The sequence below is a fragment of the Octopus sinensis genome, linkage group LG12, assembly GCF_006345805.1.
Source record: "Octopus sinensis linkage group LG12, ASM634580v1, whole genome shotgun sequence".
Lineage (NCBI taxonomy): Eukaryota > Metazoa > Mollusca > Cephalopoda > Octopoda > Octopodidae > Octopus > Octopus sinensis.
This window is the reverse complement of record NC_043008.1, coordinates 57,149,356-57,169,338: the sequence shown is the minus strand read 5'-3', so window position 1 is coordinate 57,169,338 and position 19,983 is coordinate 57,149,356. Positions and strand designations below refer to the sequence as shown.

At 35.4% G+C, this 19,983-nt stretch overlaps 1 long non-coding RNA gene and 1 other non-coding gene across 2 annotated transcripts; both read left to right on the top strand.

Annotated features, from left to right (window-relative positions):
• The first annotated feature begins 7,043 nt into the window (after nucleotides 1–7,043).
• Nucleotides 7,044–18,477, top strand: LOC118765541. Its single transcript, XR_005001404.1, has 3 exons — nucleotides 7,044–7,085; nucleotides 11,573–11,576; nucleotides 18,251–18,477. It is a non-coding gene; the product is annotated as an uncharacterized LOC118765541 (long non-coding RNA).
• LOC115218162 lies at nucleotides 9,387–9,480 on the top strand. The gene has a single exon (XR_003882221.1). It is a non-coding gene; the product is annotated as a U12 minor spliceosomal RNA (small nuclear RNA).
• Nucleotides 18,478–19,983: the final 1,506 nt, after the last annotated feature.

Sequence of the window (19,983 nt, the reverse complement as noted above, 5' to 3'; positions counted from 1 at the left end):
AAGTCAGTTATAAATGCAAGGACAATGTTTCCACTTTTGTAGCTGGAAGTAATAGAAACAGTAACACTTGTAAGCTTAGCAAACACTTCCTATTGAATGCGGCTGAAAAACCGCCATATTCTGACAACACAGCAAGTGCCTAACACATGCAACAACAAATCGAAGGTGTTACCGGGAACTTGTAATAACGAAATATATACTGTAGTGATAGTGAAGAGAATGTGTTGCTGGTACTTCTACTCCTTCAGATATAGAAATAAATGACACTCTACTTTCGGCAATATATCTGGAAAATCAAGGAAGAGTGATTCGACAGTATCGTAAAATTCTGATTTGTTTTTACCCAAACATTTTCCTTATGTCAACGGACAAAAAATGACGCTTGCCTTTGTTGGCTGAAAAATATATGATTATACAGCCGTCTGAGATACCGATGAAAAAATCTTAACTTATTTCGAAATTCAGACGCGAAAATAAGCTGCTTCATATACACCACACAGGAGAGAGAACATCTTACACGTACATGTGAATATCATGTCATGTGACAATTGACATAGGTCACAATTAACCAATGGTAAGCAAAAGAATATTCTGAGATACCTCCGGACGTATTGTTTGAATGTTATTCATAGCAGGGACCCTAAATAAACACACTTGTTTCCATATATGTGAAAATATATGAAATGTATGTGTATGTATCCATATTTATATCTATAACACACACAGACACACGCACACACACCAACAAACACACGCACACACACACACACACACACACACACGTACACGCACACAGACATAAATACACACACATTCGTGTGTGTATATATATATATATATATTATATATATATATAATATTGACGTATATATATGCGTATATATGTATGTATCTCTCTTCTCTCTCTCTCTATATATATATAGTATACATATTTATATATATATATGTGCCTATATATATATTATATATATATATATATATAGATATATATATATATATATTATGTATAAATGTGTGTATATGTATGTTCAATATAAATATGTTATCTATCTATATATATCTGTATATGTATCTATTTCTCTCTCTCCCTCACACATATGCATATATATACACATATATTGATACATATGTATATATGCGTGTATATATATATGAGTATGTGTACGCGCATATAGGTACTCTTGTAAGTACCAATGTGTGTGTGTGTGTATGTGCACGATTGTGTGCATGTGTGCGTGTGTGTGTGTGTGTGGCGGGTGAATGCGTGCGTCGGTGTCTTCTCTGTGTTTACAAGCCTCTGTATGCTTCGACGCATTCACATTCACACACACACTCACACATTAACCCACACATGCACACACACACACACACTCACACATGCACACACACACACATACACACACACATACACACACACACACACACACACACACACACATATATATGCATGTATATATTTTCTGCGTGTCGGTCTGTCTACACATTTTAGCGTATCAGGTATATGTGTTCTAGTTTTAATTACATCTCGTTCTTAATCACTCAAACACTTGTAGTAATTACACTTATTATGGCGATCAGTTAAATGAGAAACTGTTCTGACGAGAAATAGTTTGAAATAAAACTGATAGCAGTAAGATTTGTTAATTAGGAAGAAGCCCACATATATAATTTGATTGATGGCCTATAGCTATTTAGATTTTGATTCATCATTTTTTGAAATTTAGGTTGCACTGAAATTAGGTTGATTAAAAGATGAAAGCAATGATGCGACCGACGTGGAAATATTGAAGAAATGCTGGGCTTGCCTTTGCATAATTGATCTAAATATAGTAATTAAAAGATAGACTGGAAAGTGCAAACAAAATGGTAAAAAGAAAGAGAAGGGTGTGATAAGAAAAATAAAAATATTCTGCTACTTATATTAAGTAATACTAAAAAAATATAAATAATGTCCTGACTTGTGTAGTTTGGCAAAGATTCTTCAAAGGAAATAAAAGAATCTATATTTATTGAAAACAATAACAATTTGGAACGAATCTGTCTATTTAACTATCTTTAATTAATATTAAAAATCTTTGCTGAGGATAGCAGTAAAGTATATAAACAGTGGATTCTCATTAGAAAGCTATTGAGAAATTCGATAGAATATTGGGTTATTGTAGAAGTCTATGGTAGAGTCAGTAGTATGCTGGATTGTTATTAGAAGCAAAGGGGTGAGTCTTATCTGTCCCAGCGTGACCGCAGTCCAATAACTGAAATAAGTAATAGAACAAAAGAATTAAAGTCGTGTCAAATCAGTCTCCAAACAGCGTCTAAAGAGACTCATTCTGCTGACCGACGGAGCATTAAGTCATTATTAGAGAGACTGAAAAACTATCGCTTTATGTGACGCTGTGTTCATTGTCTCGCACAGTTAATAACTCTATAGACGTGTATCGCCGTCTGAAAATCACTGTCTTCCACTAACAAAACTATATATTCTGATCAGCTGTCATTCTGTAGTGATTTACACAAGAGAGAAGAATAAAGTGGATATCGTTTCATATTTGAGACACAAGTGTTACGAACTTAGAAAATATCTTTATCATTTATCTTTTACACGGTTCAGTCATTTGACTGCGGCTATGCTGGGGCACCACCTTGAAGGATTTTAGTCGAAAAAATCCACCCAAAGACTTATAATTTTTTAAAGTCTATTACTTATCCTATCGATCTTATTTGACGAACCGCTACGTTACGGGGGCATAAACATGCCACCACCGGTTGTCAAGCGGTGGTGGCGACAAACAGAAACAGACAGACAGATAGACACACACACACACGCACACACACACACACACACACACGCACACACACACACACGCGCACACGCACACACACACACACACACACACACACACACACATATATATATATACATATATATATCCTACATGTATATATCCTACCAACATATAGCAACAACAGCAACAGCAATAACAGCAACAACAACATACACACATGTCAATCGAAATCCATCACTAGGTTACAGGAGAAGATGGAGTGTCAGAATAAGGATACCAAGAGTGCCACCAGAAATCAAGACACAGTGGTTGATTGAAGCTGTTCTGGCTTCAACCGAGGACAACCCTACGCTGGGATTTATAGGAAAGACAGATAAGTTAATCTGGGTGCCACATTTGAAGACATAGATTTCGGGGATCTAGTGGACATTGCACCTCATTTTATACTCTGTTCATATTACCATTCGTTTCTTTTAACTTTTTCTATTCATATTTCATCTTCTGTTGTATTTTAAGTTCCTTGAATTTGTCTTTGTATATGTTTGTCTTGTAATTGGATTATTTTGTATTTAGCCCCTTGTGGGTAATAAAATAAATAAATCCATGAATAGGTTAGTTATCTGGTGATGAATTTAAAACCAGGTATTTCGAGCATTTAAGTTACCGGAAGCACTCAGAGATTGTATAAGAATGTATAAATATATACATTAATTGTTTATTATTTTCGTATATGTAACTTGGTTGATCTTGAGGAATATATATGCATAGATACATGCATACATGAATAGGTATACATCGATGCGAGTTGTCTCATTCGGCTGTGAATTGCCTTCGGGTGTTATAACACCATGGGCATTGAGAATATATTCTCTTACGCCTAAATAAAGGCAGCCGCCCGACCAACTAACAACACACAGACACCTCATGTACGAATGTTTGATTATATATATATATCTGTAAATGTAATATGTGACAATTATTCGGTAGCCATGATAAAACTCCGAGTTTCAGAAATTCAGACGGCCATCGGAAAAATGCTGATGGCCTGGATTTCCACCCCGACATCTGAAACTCGGAGTTTTATCATGGCTACCGAATAATTGTCACATATTACATTTACAGATAAATTCCTCTATTTACATAATATCGAGGTCTCTTTCATTCTTTTGTTGTCTTACCATTTCTATCAATATATATATATATATATATATATATATGTATGTGCGTGTGTGTGTGTGTGTGTGTGTGTGTGTGTGTGTGTGTGTGTGGTGTGTGTGTGTCTGTATGTATGTGTATATGGATATATACTTTATTATTGAAGTATGTGAATATCATGCTTCCTACTTGTTCGAACTATCTTGAAAAGGAGAGGGGTACACCAGAGTAACCACATCAATGGTAGGAAAAATAATACTCTAATACCGGAAGTAAAACGCATATATATATATATTATATATATGATGTTTGAATAAATGTATGCATGTATATATATATATATAGATATATATATATTAATATATATTTATATGATGTATGAATAAATGTATGCAAGTATATATATATATATACAACACATATATGTATATATATATATACACATATATACATACATACACACACGCACACATACTCATATATATATATATAACTAGCAGTATCGCCCGGCGTTGCTCAGGTTTGTAAGGGAAATAACTATAAAGCATTTTTTAGAGAGTTATAGCCAAAATATCAAAAAAATGGGAAAAATGATGGTAAATTTTTTTTGAGAGTAAAAAAAGGTGGAGTTGCGCCCCCTAGACAGTTTGCGGTTTTTGTTTTTCTGATTCTCGACCCCATGTCGAATTTATCGATTTTTTTCAGAACTGGGGGAACTTTTCAAAATTTTCGCTACGTTAGTTTTGAATTATGACATTGGGCTATGTGTGTGTCAAGTCTCATCAGAATCGGTTGAAAGCCGTGGTCAGGGTGAGGGTACAAGAAAACAGACACACAGAAACACGCACAGACAAACTGCCGTTTATATATAGAGAGATATGTGTGTGTATGTGTGTATACACCTGTGCATATTAATATGTGAATGCGTGCGTAAATATGTATTTTAATAGGATTGTCGCGCTGCTTCAAACAATACACCTCATTCAATTTATCTTCTGTCATGTTTTACCAAAACATTTGATCTCGCCATTTGTAAAGCATCACACTTTGAAAGGAACCTGTGAGACATCAATATAATATACATATACTGTCTACTTTATTGACAGACTGATTTCATTTAAGTTTCATTACAGAACACCAGCGCCAGTTAAAGCTACCGCAGATTCTCTGTCTAAATATATAATATATTAACCAAACCTTTTTACTATTATCGATCAAAACCTGGTAGAATTCAAGTAGTTTGTTAATAATATATCATCGTCTAATGTATTTCAATGAACATACATCAAAGGTCCTGTATTTTGAAACGCCTCTTCGCTCTATCTGTTCTACATTGTCAAGATGTAATTCAGAAATCTCGATTAAAGTTATCCGTTTGATGGTCGGCGAAAGCCGTGTATATTATAGGTCGATGGCTTTCATTGGTTTATGATTTCAACGTCAGCTATTTATGTACACAAACACTGCATACGTAAGGGGGGGATGAGACAGTGTTCAAATAACGGAACACAGACAAGAACACAAAGCAGACAAATAAATAAAATAAAAAAAGGCTTTGTGCAGCGATGCAAATATGTTTATGAGTCAACAAATATGGACACTTTTGTATAGGATTTTCACTCATAATTCACACATATCTAAGTGGGTCAAAGTGTGAAGTATGACCCGCTGAGAACGGCAACCAAATTTCTTCCCTCAACTCATATCACATCCAACGAATTTAAATAAAGAAGGGTCACATTAGGAAACGTAGATCCTGATTACACAAGCAGTCAGGATTATTACAGTTTGAACACGTTTACCTACCTTGTTGAGGGCGGTTAGTTTCTTGATCGAATAAATAAATCTTTGCATTTCACAGGACGAGTAAACCACGTACACACAGACATACACATATACATACGCACGTACACACGCACACACATACACACAAACGCAAACACATATAGTGGATTTCTATCCTTCCTTGATGAGGATTCACTTGTGTGATGACATGAATTACCCACTCCTATTTCCTATTTCTTTATTGCCCACAAGGGGCTAAACATAGTGGGGACAAACAAGGACAGACAAAGGGTGTTAAGTCGATTACATCGACCCCAGTGCGTAACTGGTACTTAATTCATCGACCTCGAAAGATTGAAAGACAAAGTCTACCTCGGCGGAATTTGAACTTAAGATTTAAAAATACATTAAAATACATTAAAAAATACATTGAAAATGTAAATAAAACAGAGACACTCTCCTATGACTACAGACCAGTTTCATGCCACACACAACCACCAAAATATATAAATACTGTATCCTTCATTGAAACTGAGATTCCTAAATTAGAGTAAAATCATTGGTCATTTGGTGACATTGGCTCTTCCGTGCCCATACATACATACATACATACATACATACATACATACATACATACATACATATATACATAAATACATATATACATACATATATACATACATATATACATACATACATACGTAAATACGTACGTACGTACACACACACATACATACTACATACATACACACATAGGGAGAATTCACAAATAAACGAAAGACGAAGACAGGGGGTGTAGACAACAAAGAGAAGTATTAGTATAACGCTCGGGAAGTGTAAAAGTCTTTAACGTTTCGAGCCTACGTTCTTCCACAGAAAGGGACACAGAAAACAAGGAGAGAAATCTAATTCGGGGACGATAAATTAAGTACCAGTTACGCAATGGGGTCGATGCGATCGGTTTAATCCCTTTGTCTGTCTTTGTTTGTCCCCTCTATGTTTAGCCCCTTGTGGGCAATAATGAAATAAGAATCATTAGCATGCCAGGTGAAATGCTTAGCGGTGTTTCGTCTGCCGCTACGTCCTGAGTTCAAATTCCGCCGAGGTTGACTTTGCCTTTCACCCTTTCGGGGTCGATTAAATAAGTACCAGTTACGCACTGGGGTCGATATAATCGACTTAATCCGTTTGTCTGTCCTTGTTTGTCCTCTCTGTGTTTAGCCCCTTGTGGGTAGTAAAGAAATAGGTATTTCGTCTGCCGTTACGTTCTGAGTTCAAATTCTGCCGAGGTCAACTTTGCCTTCCATCCTTTCGGGGTCGATTAAATAATACCAGTTACGCACTGGGGTCGATATAATCGACGTAATCCGTTTGTCTGTCCTTGTTTGTCCTCTCTGTGTTTAGCCCCTTGTGGGTAGTAAAGAAATAGGTATTTCGTCTGCCGTTACATTCTGAGTTCAAATTCCGCCGAGGTCAACTTTGCCTTTCATCCTTTCGGGGTCGATTAAATAAGTACCAGTTACGCACTGGGTCGATGAAATCGACTTAATCCACTTGTCTATCCTTGTTTTTTTCCCTTTATGTTTAGCCTCCTGTGGGTAATAAAGAAATATATATGTATGTATTAAAAATGAAAATAAAAATGAGAATTAGTCATAAGTTGTCGAGATATTTTTTATTTATATTTTATAATATCTATTTAAACACTTTAGCTCCAATTTATCATTGTCGATCCATTCAAATGTTTAAGAAATATTTTATTCTGGTCAATACAATCCACTGCTGAGTAAATTCCTCCAGACTCGCATTCACTACCCACAAATTACGTTTTAAGCTCACGTATATAACAAATTCTGGAGAACTTGTAATATGAAGAAAATTGAACACGCTATATGCATCAAAATCTCTGTCAACTTTTCTGTACATCACATACATACACACATAGCCGAAGTTCGATGACTTAAACCATTACGATAATAATTTCCATTAATAAAATACAATTATATGTGTGTATGAGTGTATGTATTTTCACGTGTTTATGTGTTGTGTGGTTTTGCATGCTTCTATGTTTGTATACGTGATGTGTGTTATATATCCATCTATTTATATAAATGCATAGGTGTCTGTCTATATTTACATGTATATATACATTTATATTCATATATTATATATATATATATAATATATTATATATATATATTATATATATAATAGATATATTATATATATTACATATATCTAAAGACATAAAGACAGAGAAATAGGAAGAGCAAAAGTGAGCCATTGTGAGGAAGGGACGAAAAGATATCAAAAGACAAGGAGAGAGAAAGAGACGGAGAGGAAGAGAGGAGAGTGAGAAAGTGTTGTGTGTGTGTGTGTATGTGTGTGTGTGTGTAAGAGGGAGTGGGAGTGAAAGTGGGTTAAAAGAAATGATGGTCCGGGAGAGAAACGCATTGAATTTTATTATTCCGCTTTTGAATTTCCATCGTATCTTCACTCTGCTTCACTTGCTCAATACTCGGCCGCCTGATAATCCACATCTATTCATAGACATCATCCAGTATGCTCAAGTGATTATGACCGCTCTCCAATGTAAGAAATTCCTTTGTTATACAGATACGATACAACCTATGCTACATTTATTCGGAATGATCAAGACTTCGCTTTCAAACTATGCAAATTCATTGGACCGTGTAAATATTTAACGATTTCGATATATCACTTTTTTCTTTTCCTTTATTTTTTTCTTTTACATACATATCAATTTATTACGTACCATTTCTCTGTCAATTTTTTTATCACGCCACAAAAAGGTTCGCCGCTTCGTTGCAGTCACTCTAGAGAATATCTAGACACATTAAAAAAGTCGGTTATATAAGACGTAGTTTATCATTTTGTTAATTGCTGCATCACATTAGCAGCTGATCTGACCTGACCAACGCGGTAATGTGGTTGGGGTAGCAGATTTAAGATCGAAGGTTCGATATGTTTAGACCAATTGACAAGACAAGACAATTGACAAACAAACCTTCATCTGATCCGTAGTTGGTAGTTTGATCCTATGAGAAGGAGGTCATAATTCCTGGGGTTACTGTAATGCTTTTGATCGTATCTCTTGCTTTGCGTGGCAAAATCTACTTCTGTTAGAAAAGGTTGGTGAGACTGACATACAATACAAACACACTTACACATAGGGAAACAGAAAGGCAGAAAACACACACACACACACACACACACACACACACACACACATACTGGCACTCCGTCGGTTACGAAGACGAGGGCTCCAATTGATCCAATCAATGGAACAGCTTGCTCGTGAAATTAACGCGCAAGTGGCTGAGCACTCCACAGACACTCATACCTATTTCTTTACTACCCACAAGGGGGTAAACACAGAGAGGACAAACAAGGGAAGACAAACGGATGAAGTCGATTATATCGACCACAGTGCGTAACTGGTACTTAATTTATCGACCCCGAAAGGATGAAAGGCAAAGTCGACCTCGGCGGAATTTGAACTCAGAACGTAACGGCAGACGAAATACGGCTAAGCATTTCACCCGGCGTGCTAACGTTTCTGCCAGCTCGCCGCCTTACAGACACTCATACCCTTGACGCAATTCTCAGGGAGACTCATCATGATACAGAATGTGACAAGGCTGGCCTTAAACTAATGAGTAAGGAAAATAACGAGTCAGGGAAATGCCTGACTCCACAGTCTTATCTGCGATGTTCTTTTGCAAAGGCTGGCCTTTTTGAAATATAGGTGTTATTCATTTTTGCCAGCTCAGCGGACTGGAACAACGTTAAATAAAGTATCTTGCCCGAGGACACAACGTGCCGCCGGGAAAAAGAGAAGCAAAAGAGTGAGAGAGAAGGCTGAATGTAGGTGTTAACCACATAGTCATGCCTACACCTATTGCCATACATCCACACACGAGCCTATATACGTATATATGTGAATATATATATATATATATATATATATATATATTATATATATAATATATATATATATATAATATATTATATATATATATATATATATAGGACTAAATTCATATATAGGACTAAATTCATTTTTTAAATGTTCTTGCTTTGAAAAACTGCATGGGTATGATTAGTGAAATTTTGGGTAGAAATGACTTATGTCCCTCTTAGTGTGAGGCATTTATGGGTAATAATGCCCTCTATATAATATAAATAATATGTTCAATAGAGAAAAAAATTATTTTCGAATTTTTTTCTCTTATGAGGTTTTCTCGCTAGTACCTGATAATTTCTTGTTAAGATTCCTTATTAAGAAGTTATCCTTAATTGTTAAATATATATATATATATATACTATATATATATATATATATATATATATATATATATAATATATATATATATATGTGTGTGTGGCATATATATATATGTGCATTTATATAGATATATGCATATATATATATATATATATATATATAAATGCATATATATATATATATTCAATTCAATTCAATTTTATTGGCCAAAAAGCAAAAGCAAGGCCATGTAGGGGATCAGGGAGTTATGTACAGGGAGGGTGGTCATACAAGGTGTTCAGGCCATTTGTGGTCAAGAGAGACTTTGAACCGAGCGCTCGACGGCATCTTCACTATCTCGTCCGGCAGCTTATTCCACGGTTCCACAACCCAGATGGAGAAAAACCCTCTCCTTCGATTGAGATGAAATCGTCGCAGATAGAGCTTTTCGGAGTGACCCCGCAGCCCACGCTCTGGAGCGGGAGTGAAGAACAGCTCTTTCGAGAGCTGTTATATATATATATATATATATATATATATATATATAGGACGGGCTTCCTTCAGTTTCCGTCTACCATGTCCACTCACAAGGCTTTGGTCGGCCCGAGGTTATAATAGAAGACATTTGCCCGAGGTGCCCAGCAGTGTGACTGAAGCCGGAACCATATGTTTGTGAAGTAAGCTTCTTGCCATACAGCCACGCACACGCCTATATACTTATATATGCGCACGTGTGTGTGTTCGCGTGGTTTTTATGTTCTTGTTCGTCCCACGCTGCTGGGTAACAACTGGTATTCGTGATATAGAAACGAAAAGAAACTTATTAAAAAGACAGCATTCTTGATGGTACCCTAAATACATTAACCATGGCAACCACGTGGTTTCGGGTGCAGTCCTACTGCGCGACACTTTGGGTAAATGTTTTCTACTACACCATAAGAGTAACCAGCGCCTTTTGTGCCTTACGTGTGAAGTTTGCTGACGGAAAATATGTAGAATCACGTCGTATATATGTGTGTGTATACGTATGCATAAATTTATATACGCGTGTGTATGTGCGTGTGTTTTTGTTTTTGCGCGAGCGTAGTGTGTGTAATAACTGAATAGATTAGAATTTAATTATTCATTTTGCGTGAATAATACATAATAAATTCCTTGGGTGCAATATTAAGAATAGTTGAGGAATATTCATAAAGAGGAGTTATTTCTTTATGTCTTTATATTAAAATGATATAAAAATACTTTGCTACAAATGAATATTGATTGCGTAACCATAAATAAAGGTTATTTGTTTAAGCAGATGTCAGAATCTATTATCATTCTCCCTGAAATTTACAGATAAACAAAAGATGAAGATAGGTGTATTAGTTTGACGCTCGGGAAAGTGAGAAAGTCTTTTAAGCCTACGCTCTTTAACAAGAAAGGAAAAGAGAAAATATATAGAGAAAATCTTTTCTTCTCTAAGCACAAGGCCTGAAGTTTTGGGGGAGGGGGCCAGTCGATTAGATCAACCCCAGTATGCAACTGGTACTTAATTTATCGACACCAAAAGGATGAAAAGCAAAGTCTACCTCAGCGGAATTTGAACTCAGAACGTAAAGTCAGACGAAATACCGCTAAGCACTTCGCACGGCATGCTAACGTTTCTTATTTCTTTACTGCCCACAAGGGGCTACACAAAGAGGGGACAAACAAGGACAGACAAACGGATTAAATCGATGATATCGACCCCAGTGCGTAACTGGTACTTATTTAATCGACCCCGGAAGGATGAAAAGCAAAGTTGATCTCAGCGGAATCTGAACTGAGAACGTAAAGACAGACGAAATACCGCTAAGCACTTCGCTCGGTGTGCTACCGTTTCTGCCAGTTCACCGCCTTAAACAGAGAGAGAATATAAAGAAACTAATGGATTTAGGAGTCAAGCATATTAGCTGTTTGGAAAAAAACAAAGATTTGATAGGAGAGGTAGAAAGAAGGGGCGATAATAAAGTATTGGTGATCCGAAAACGACGTGCGCGTGCGTATGTGTGTATGTGAGAATGTGTAAGTGTGTGGATGTGTGCCTGTATAGGTCTGTGCGTCTGATAATGATTATCACAATTTCATAGATGATTATCGTCTCCTTGCAGTTCGTCGTTGGCGATAACGTTTCTGTCATTCCATCCAACAACTCTCAGACAACTATTCCCGCTGTACATATACATAGTCAACTGGTTAGGTCTTTACTTGTTGATACACTTTCATAGTCAAAGGACTTACAGTAGATGGAATAATAAATGTGGTGGCCATAAAGAAATATCTGTACGTCATTGGATTGTAGTGAAAAACGCTCGTGCAATACAAATACTTTTATTCGTATGATTAGTATCTAGTGGCAGGTCGAACCAAGATTACCAGTAATATATATGGAAATAAAAACCTTCAAAAGTAACAAATATTCATACAGCACAAGGAGAGAAGACAAATAGACAAAATAAAACTAGTAAAAAATTACTGGATAATTCCAGATCCCGGATTTCTGATTTTGCATTTAGAAATGCTTTGCCTCATCATCTTTTTGTCTTCTCTCCTTGTGCTGTGTGCACATTAAATGTGGTTCTAGAGTCAGATTTTGGCTGCTATTTTCAGCATGGCGGTATCTCGTAGATACCCTAAATTATAATGTATATATATATATATATATATATATATATATATACGCACATACATACACACACAGACACACACACACGTATACATATGTATGTTTATGTATGAATGAATGTGTGTGTATATAGCAACCGGTCAGTACACATAAATTGATATACTTACGCTTAACATGCACTTCAATAAGTCTATATTCTGTAATGTCGGAGGGTAATGAGAAATTATATATATATATATATATATATATATATATGAGATATATATGTATAAATGGAATAATTATGATATATATTATATATATATATATATGATATATATATAATATCTATATATATATATATATATATAAGATATATATTATAAATGAAATATTCTATATATATTTAGGATATATATATATTATGATATATTAGATATATATATATATATATATATGACTATTTTATTGATATATATGTATATGTAATGTATAAAGAGATAGATATAGATAGACAGATATGCGCCTGTATACATGTGTTCACGCATTAATTGCGCAGCCAAGGTAATAATACTTTCATATCTAATTATATAACATACAAGGAAAACCAAGAATATATTGCACAATTTCAACTTAGGCTGCATTGTGGTTAAAGTGGCTGAAATATTAGACGCTGACATTCCTGTAATGTTACGCTAACATAATCAATCTTTACATGTAGTTACTGTCCTCTCTTAATGCGTTTGGCAACGCTGTATGCTGGTTAGTTCTAATATACTAATCAAAGCATAAATGGCACCCTGTATATTGAGAGTAAGAGACAATTTCACAATGTTCCATTTTCGTTTTGCGAAATGCGGATTTCTAGACAGACTAAATATAGTTTTCTGCTAGTATGTTGATATACACTAACTATGTATCTGTCTAAACCTATAAATACATATACAAACAAACATTCGTACATACATACACACACATAGTCACACACAGAGAAACACACGAACATATAAATATATATATATATATATATTGTTTTCTTCTATTCATTTCCACGTTTCAGTCATTTGACTGCGGCCATACTGGAGCATCACTTTAAAGGGTTTTATTCGTAGAAATCGACCTCGGGACTTATTCTTTGTTTTGTAAGCTTAGTACTTATTTTATCCGCCTCATTTGTTGAACGTTACGGAGACATAAACACATCACCATCGTTGTGGGGGACAAAATCAGACACAAAGTCACACACACCCATATGCATATATATATATATATATATATATATATATATATATATATATATACATGTATTAGCATATGAAGTTTATGATTAAATTATAGAGTGAATTTCTACAAAGTTAATCATATCTGTCATAAAATGGAGGAGATAAGATATCAAAAAGTTGTAAGAAGAGTATTCATGCATACGATCATTTCGTACATAGATATAAATTCATTTTCAGAATTTGCAAATATCAAAGTACTCATCAGAGCAGAAAGGATAAGAACTTAAAAGAAAGAACAGAGAAGTTGGCCCTATGAGTTTCATGTCTATTTGTTCCTATCCCTGTATAATAGTGATGGGAGTCATGTTAATTATTTAACCACAACTAATGGATGAACGGTTAGCGGATGATATACATATAGAAATATCGATAACTTTCTCTCTATAGATTATTATAGATTAGCTAATTATAACTCCATATATGAAGAGTAGGGCGAGAAAACGGTACCGAGTGTAAAGTAAATCTAACTGTTGAAAACAATACTTGGTATGTTTTTTAAAAAAGCAATCATAAGATGAAAAAAGTTTAGCATAAAGAAATTAGGTTTGTGAAGCTTATAACAGAAAGTTAATGTAGACGGTGATCAAAAATAGGGGAAGAAGAATGAAGTAGAAGAATATTAAGGACTTGTTTACTCAAAAGCAGTATTTACGGCAACAGGAAATAATAATAAAGGAGAAACCGGGGAAAAATAGTAATAGGATTGCAGTCATGAAGATTAACGTTGTATTATACGTACGAAGGCTACTTTTAAGAAAAGTAAGAAAAAGCAATTTAGGAGATGCAATAAGAAAAATATAGAAGCGATAAATTAGAGAGGGTGAAAAGAAAACGAAATTAGACTTCTGTAGGGGAGATAAATAAGAAGTAGGGATCCAAAAGTGAAAAACATTCTGAAAACACATCAATTCATCAAATTCAAAGAGAAACGCAAATCGCTGAAACGACTTCTGACAAATGCGAAGCTTTACACAACAACTGCGAAACCAATGGTTAAAAAATATGGACGCCCAAACTTTAGAACAAACCCCAACCTATTGGAAGGCTCGCAAATCCTATTCAAACAAGAACAGAAGTTCACAATTAAAATCAACTTCACTTGTGCTTCACAGAATCTAATTTATGTTATAATTTGTTCAGGTTATGGACAAAACTATATAGGGCAGACAAGTATGGCCTTAAGACAGAGAACCTCAACACATAAGGAACAAATACATTTCTCACAGTACAGTCAAATATATTTGAGTGAACACATAGAGGGATGTGCAGGTAATAACCAGCCAAATTTCACAGTTATCTCAATCTACCAGTTCACAGAAAGAATCGCTGTACAAGAATGTTTAGATAAAGAGTGTATATTTATCGAAAAATACAGAACATGCCTGAATATGTAAACTGTGTGTATTTTACTTCTTTCATTATATATAAATATAAGTCTTGCATATATATATGTGTGTATATATATATGCATAGATATGCATATATAGATACTGTATATGCATATATACCAGCACACACACACACAACACACACACACACACACAGACACATATATATATATAGGCGCAGGAGTTGTTACATGGTAAGAAGCTGACTTACCAACCGCATGGTTCCGAGTTCAGTTCCACAGCATAGCACCTTGGGCAAGTGTCTTCTATTGCGAGTCAATTAGGTAATCGGAAACTGAAAGAATCCTTTCGTATTAATATATATACATATATGTATGTGTTTGTGTATATATATATATATAGGTATGTGTTTGTATATAATATATATGTGTGTGTGTGTTTGTGTATGTATATATATAAACATGCACGCATGGTAACGAGTCTGTCTGTGTATTTGTATGCATCTTGGTATTTGCCTGAAATAAAATATAATTTAGGAAATTGTGCATAATAAGCATTGTATGAGATGGATCCGTACGGTGTAATTTAATATTAATGATTGCATATATATATATATATATATATATATATATATATATATATATATATATATATATATCATATCATCTATCTATCTATCTATCTATCTATCTATCTATCTATCTATCTATCTATCTATCTATCTATCTATCTATCTATCTATCTATTGCATACAGAAATCTATATGGATGCATAAATACATAAATATGTACACCAATAGATATTTAAATACACACACGTCATATATGTGTGTATTGTATTTAGCAGAAATTTCATTGCATTTTCTCAACACCTTTAACTCAAGTAGCGGATGACATCTTTTGTTTTACACGCACGCATGCGCACACACACACATACACACACATAACACAAACACAAACATACACACCACACACACACGTATATTTACGATGTAATAAACGTAAAATTCGCCTCGTGTGATCAACGTTATAACACAAGCTATAAAGACATTTTATATTATCTGAAAGAAGTTGGATTTATGTTCTCATATCTATGAAGTAAAATTGAAGTTCTTTTCTCTCTTAAAGAATGAAGAAAATAAGAAGAAAGATACATGTATTCTTTTATTCTTTTGTTTTTTTTTACTCGTTTCAGGCATTCTGTTGCGATCATGTTGGAGCACCACCGTGATTTCTTTTACTTTTACATATCTCTTTCGGTGTTCATATCATCACACTTGCATGTGTTATTTTTTTACCTTGTTTTTTTTTTGCCCATTTGGTAAATGTATGTATATGATGCAAAAACAAATACTGGGTTTTAAGGGCCTACAGCTGTTTAACTGTCTGCTGAAGCATCTGAGGAGTTTCCATGGAGTGGATGTAGACGAGATCCCGGATGAACAAATATCTAAGCAAGAAACTCAAACGAGGGCAGTAGCATCGAACTCCATCCTTCACCAGAAGCCGCTCCGACAAAGGTGGAAAGTGGAAAGTGGAAAGATGATTACAATGGCGGTGCTACAGCATGGCCACATTGATTGGACTGAAACATATAAGAGAATGAGAGAATACAAAGGCTAAGTAAATAAAACAACCACAAAGTGTGCTATACATTTGCTCATGGATCGGTAGAGAGAAGAAAAAATTATCTGTTACGTTTCGAGAATTCACTCTTTTTCTTGAAAGAAAGAATAATGCTTGAATGAAGTCCTTATGAACCAGAAAAGCATCTCTGTTCATGTCAGGAATTTGGCAGATAAAGCAAAACCATTGAAAGTATGGTAAAAAATAAAACAAAGTTCCGTTATCGTGTTAAGTATTAATTAATACTATATCAACACAGATTAATGAAACATATGTTGTTGTTGTTGTTGTTGGCATCCTTTTTGTCACGGGAGACAATGGAGTTGCGCATAAAATAATCTAGTCCGGCTTTTACATTTCATGTCCTAATACATCTCATACTATTTGGTAAATGTATGTATATTATGCAAAAAAAAAAATACAATACAAGGCTAAGTAAATAAAACAAAGCTGCGCAATGAAACAAGTGTGATCATGATTTTGATTTTTTGATTTTGATTTTCCCATTTTAGCTCATGAGCTGTGGCCATGCTGGGGCACCGCCATTTATGATTGCAAACTTTTTCTACATATATTCAATTCCATGTTAATATTATTCTCCCTGACACGTCAGCCTTCAGTTACATGTTAATATTATTACTTACCAAGGCGGTGAGCTGGCAGAAACGTTAACACGCCGGGCGAAATGCGTAGCCCTATTTCGTCTGCCGTTACGTTCTGAGTTCAAATTCCGCCGAGGTCGACTCTTCCTTTCATCCTTTCGGGGTCGATAAATTACGTACCAGTTACGCACTGGGGTCGATGTAATCGACTTAATCCGTTTGTCTATCCTTGTTTGCCCTCTCTGTGTTTAGCCCCTTGTGGGTAGTAAAGAAATAGGTATTTCTGAGTTCAAATTCCGCCGAGATCGACTTTGCCTTTCATCCTTTCGGGGTCGATTAAATAAGTACAAGGTACACACTGGGATCGATATAATCGACTTAAACCGTTTGTCTGTCCTTGTTTGGCACCTCTGTGTGTAGCCCCTTGTGGGCAGTAAAGAAATAAGAAACGTTAGCACGCCACCCTCTATGTCTAGCCCCCCTGTGGGCAATAAAGAAATAACTATAATGACTTACCAGGGCGGCGAGCTGGCAGAACCGTTAGCACACCGGGCAAAGTGCTTAGCGGTATTTGTCTGTCCCTACGTTCTGAGTTCAAATTCCGCCGATGTCGACTTTGTCTTTCATCCTTTCGGCGTCCATAAATTAAGTACTATTTGCGTACTAGGGTCAATCTAATCGACTGCCCCTCCCCCACCCCAAAAAAATTTCGGGCCTTTTGCCTTGAGTAGAGAAGAATATCGTGACTTACCAGGGCAGCGAACTGGCAAACTCGTTAGCACATCGGGCAAAATGCTTAACAGTATTTCGTCTGCCCTTACGTTCTTAGTTCAAATTCGGCCGAGGTCGACTTTGCCATTCATCCTTTCGGGATCGATTAAATAAATACCAGTTACGCACTGGAGTCAATGTAATCAACTTAATCCCTTTGTATGTCTTTGTGTGTCCGCTCTATGTTTAACCTCCCTGTAGGCAATAACGAAATATCATGACTCGTCCCCTGAAATTACTGGCCTTCTGCCAAAATTTGCCACAATATAATAATATCTTACGCTTAAGGCAGCGGGCTGCCAGAATCGTTAGCACACTGGGTCTAAAGTTTAGCGGCATTTCGTCCATCTTCATGTTCTGAGTTCCACCGAGGTCGACTTTGCCTTTTCTCCTTTAGGGGTCGATAAAATAAGTACCAGTTGAGTGCTGGGATCGAGGCCATCGACTTCTCCCTACCTCGAAATTGCTGGCCTTGTGCCAAAATTCGAAACCACATTATATCTTGATTCCCTCTAATGGTGTATACGATTTCTCACGGTGCATTACTAATAGGCCGTCATGTAAAAATTAATGTTGGAAAGTCGCCAGGCTTTGTCGAATCTAGTCTTGGCATCAATTTCTGCTTTTTCATGTCTACAAAAATTCCTATTCTGGTATGGAAAAAAAAAATCAACAAATTCAATATTTTGTCCTCCAAAACTGATGGGTTTTGATTGACTTTAGCGTACAAGGCGTCTTTCTTTTGGCAATTGGTATGGAAACCGAGACGGAGTCGGAAGTCAATGTCCTAGAGGCTTGTTACCTTCTTTTGAATATTAGGGATAACAATGAGCAGAACGATATCGTCTACTGAGTCTCCTGCTGATTCCAAAGATCGACTTCTTCCTGGACCGTGTTGTAATAAACGCGACCACTATCAAGAAGGAAAATGATGACATTAACTAAGTTAATACCGAAAGATATTGTAGTAAACTGCAGTTGTATTTATGCTGGCTTGAAAAACTAGATGCATACTAAAAAAAGGTCTGAAAACCATTTAAATATTACATTCTGAATGTAAACAAGCTTATAAAGATTCAAACAATCAAAACCGAATAGAAATGAAATGAAATTTTACTTACAACTGGAGTCGGATAATGTAGATCATAGTGAAATATAATCAGATGTTACAGAGAAAATACATTTTCTTTTCTTTGTGTAAGAAGTTTAACGGTAAAAGCCGGTGAATTGAAAGATCAGATCACTAATGCTTCTGACCCTATCTATCTTAATGTAAGTCGCTATCGCAATATTATTTGGTTCACACAACTCGTACCTTTAAATATTCAATCTAACTCTTCTAGATTTGGTAAATACGCATTACCACATCAATCTCCGGTACAGAAACACAATCTAACACGGAAAAAAATCCCATTAAACTGTGACACCTTTACGAACACTTAATATCATGTAATCCAACTAAACTAACCGAAGCTACTACGTATGCGGAAATACAAATGAAATGTCAGGCATGCAATACTGAGGTGATTATCTACGCGAGAGAAATCACGTTCACCAGAACTAAATCTAACGAAAACAATAGTACATATTGTGCTTAAAGAGAATGTACGTATGGTAGAAGACAGCTTTAAATATGTATTTCAACCATACTTATTCTTTCACTAATATAAGCACATTACTTCAAAACAACATGCTACTCAAGAAATCCATACCAAA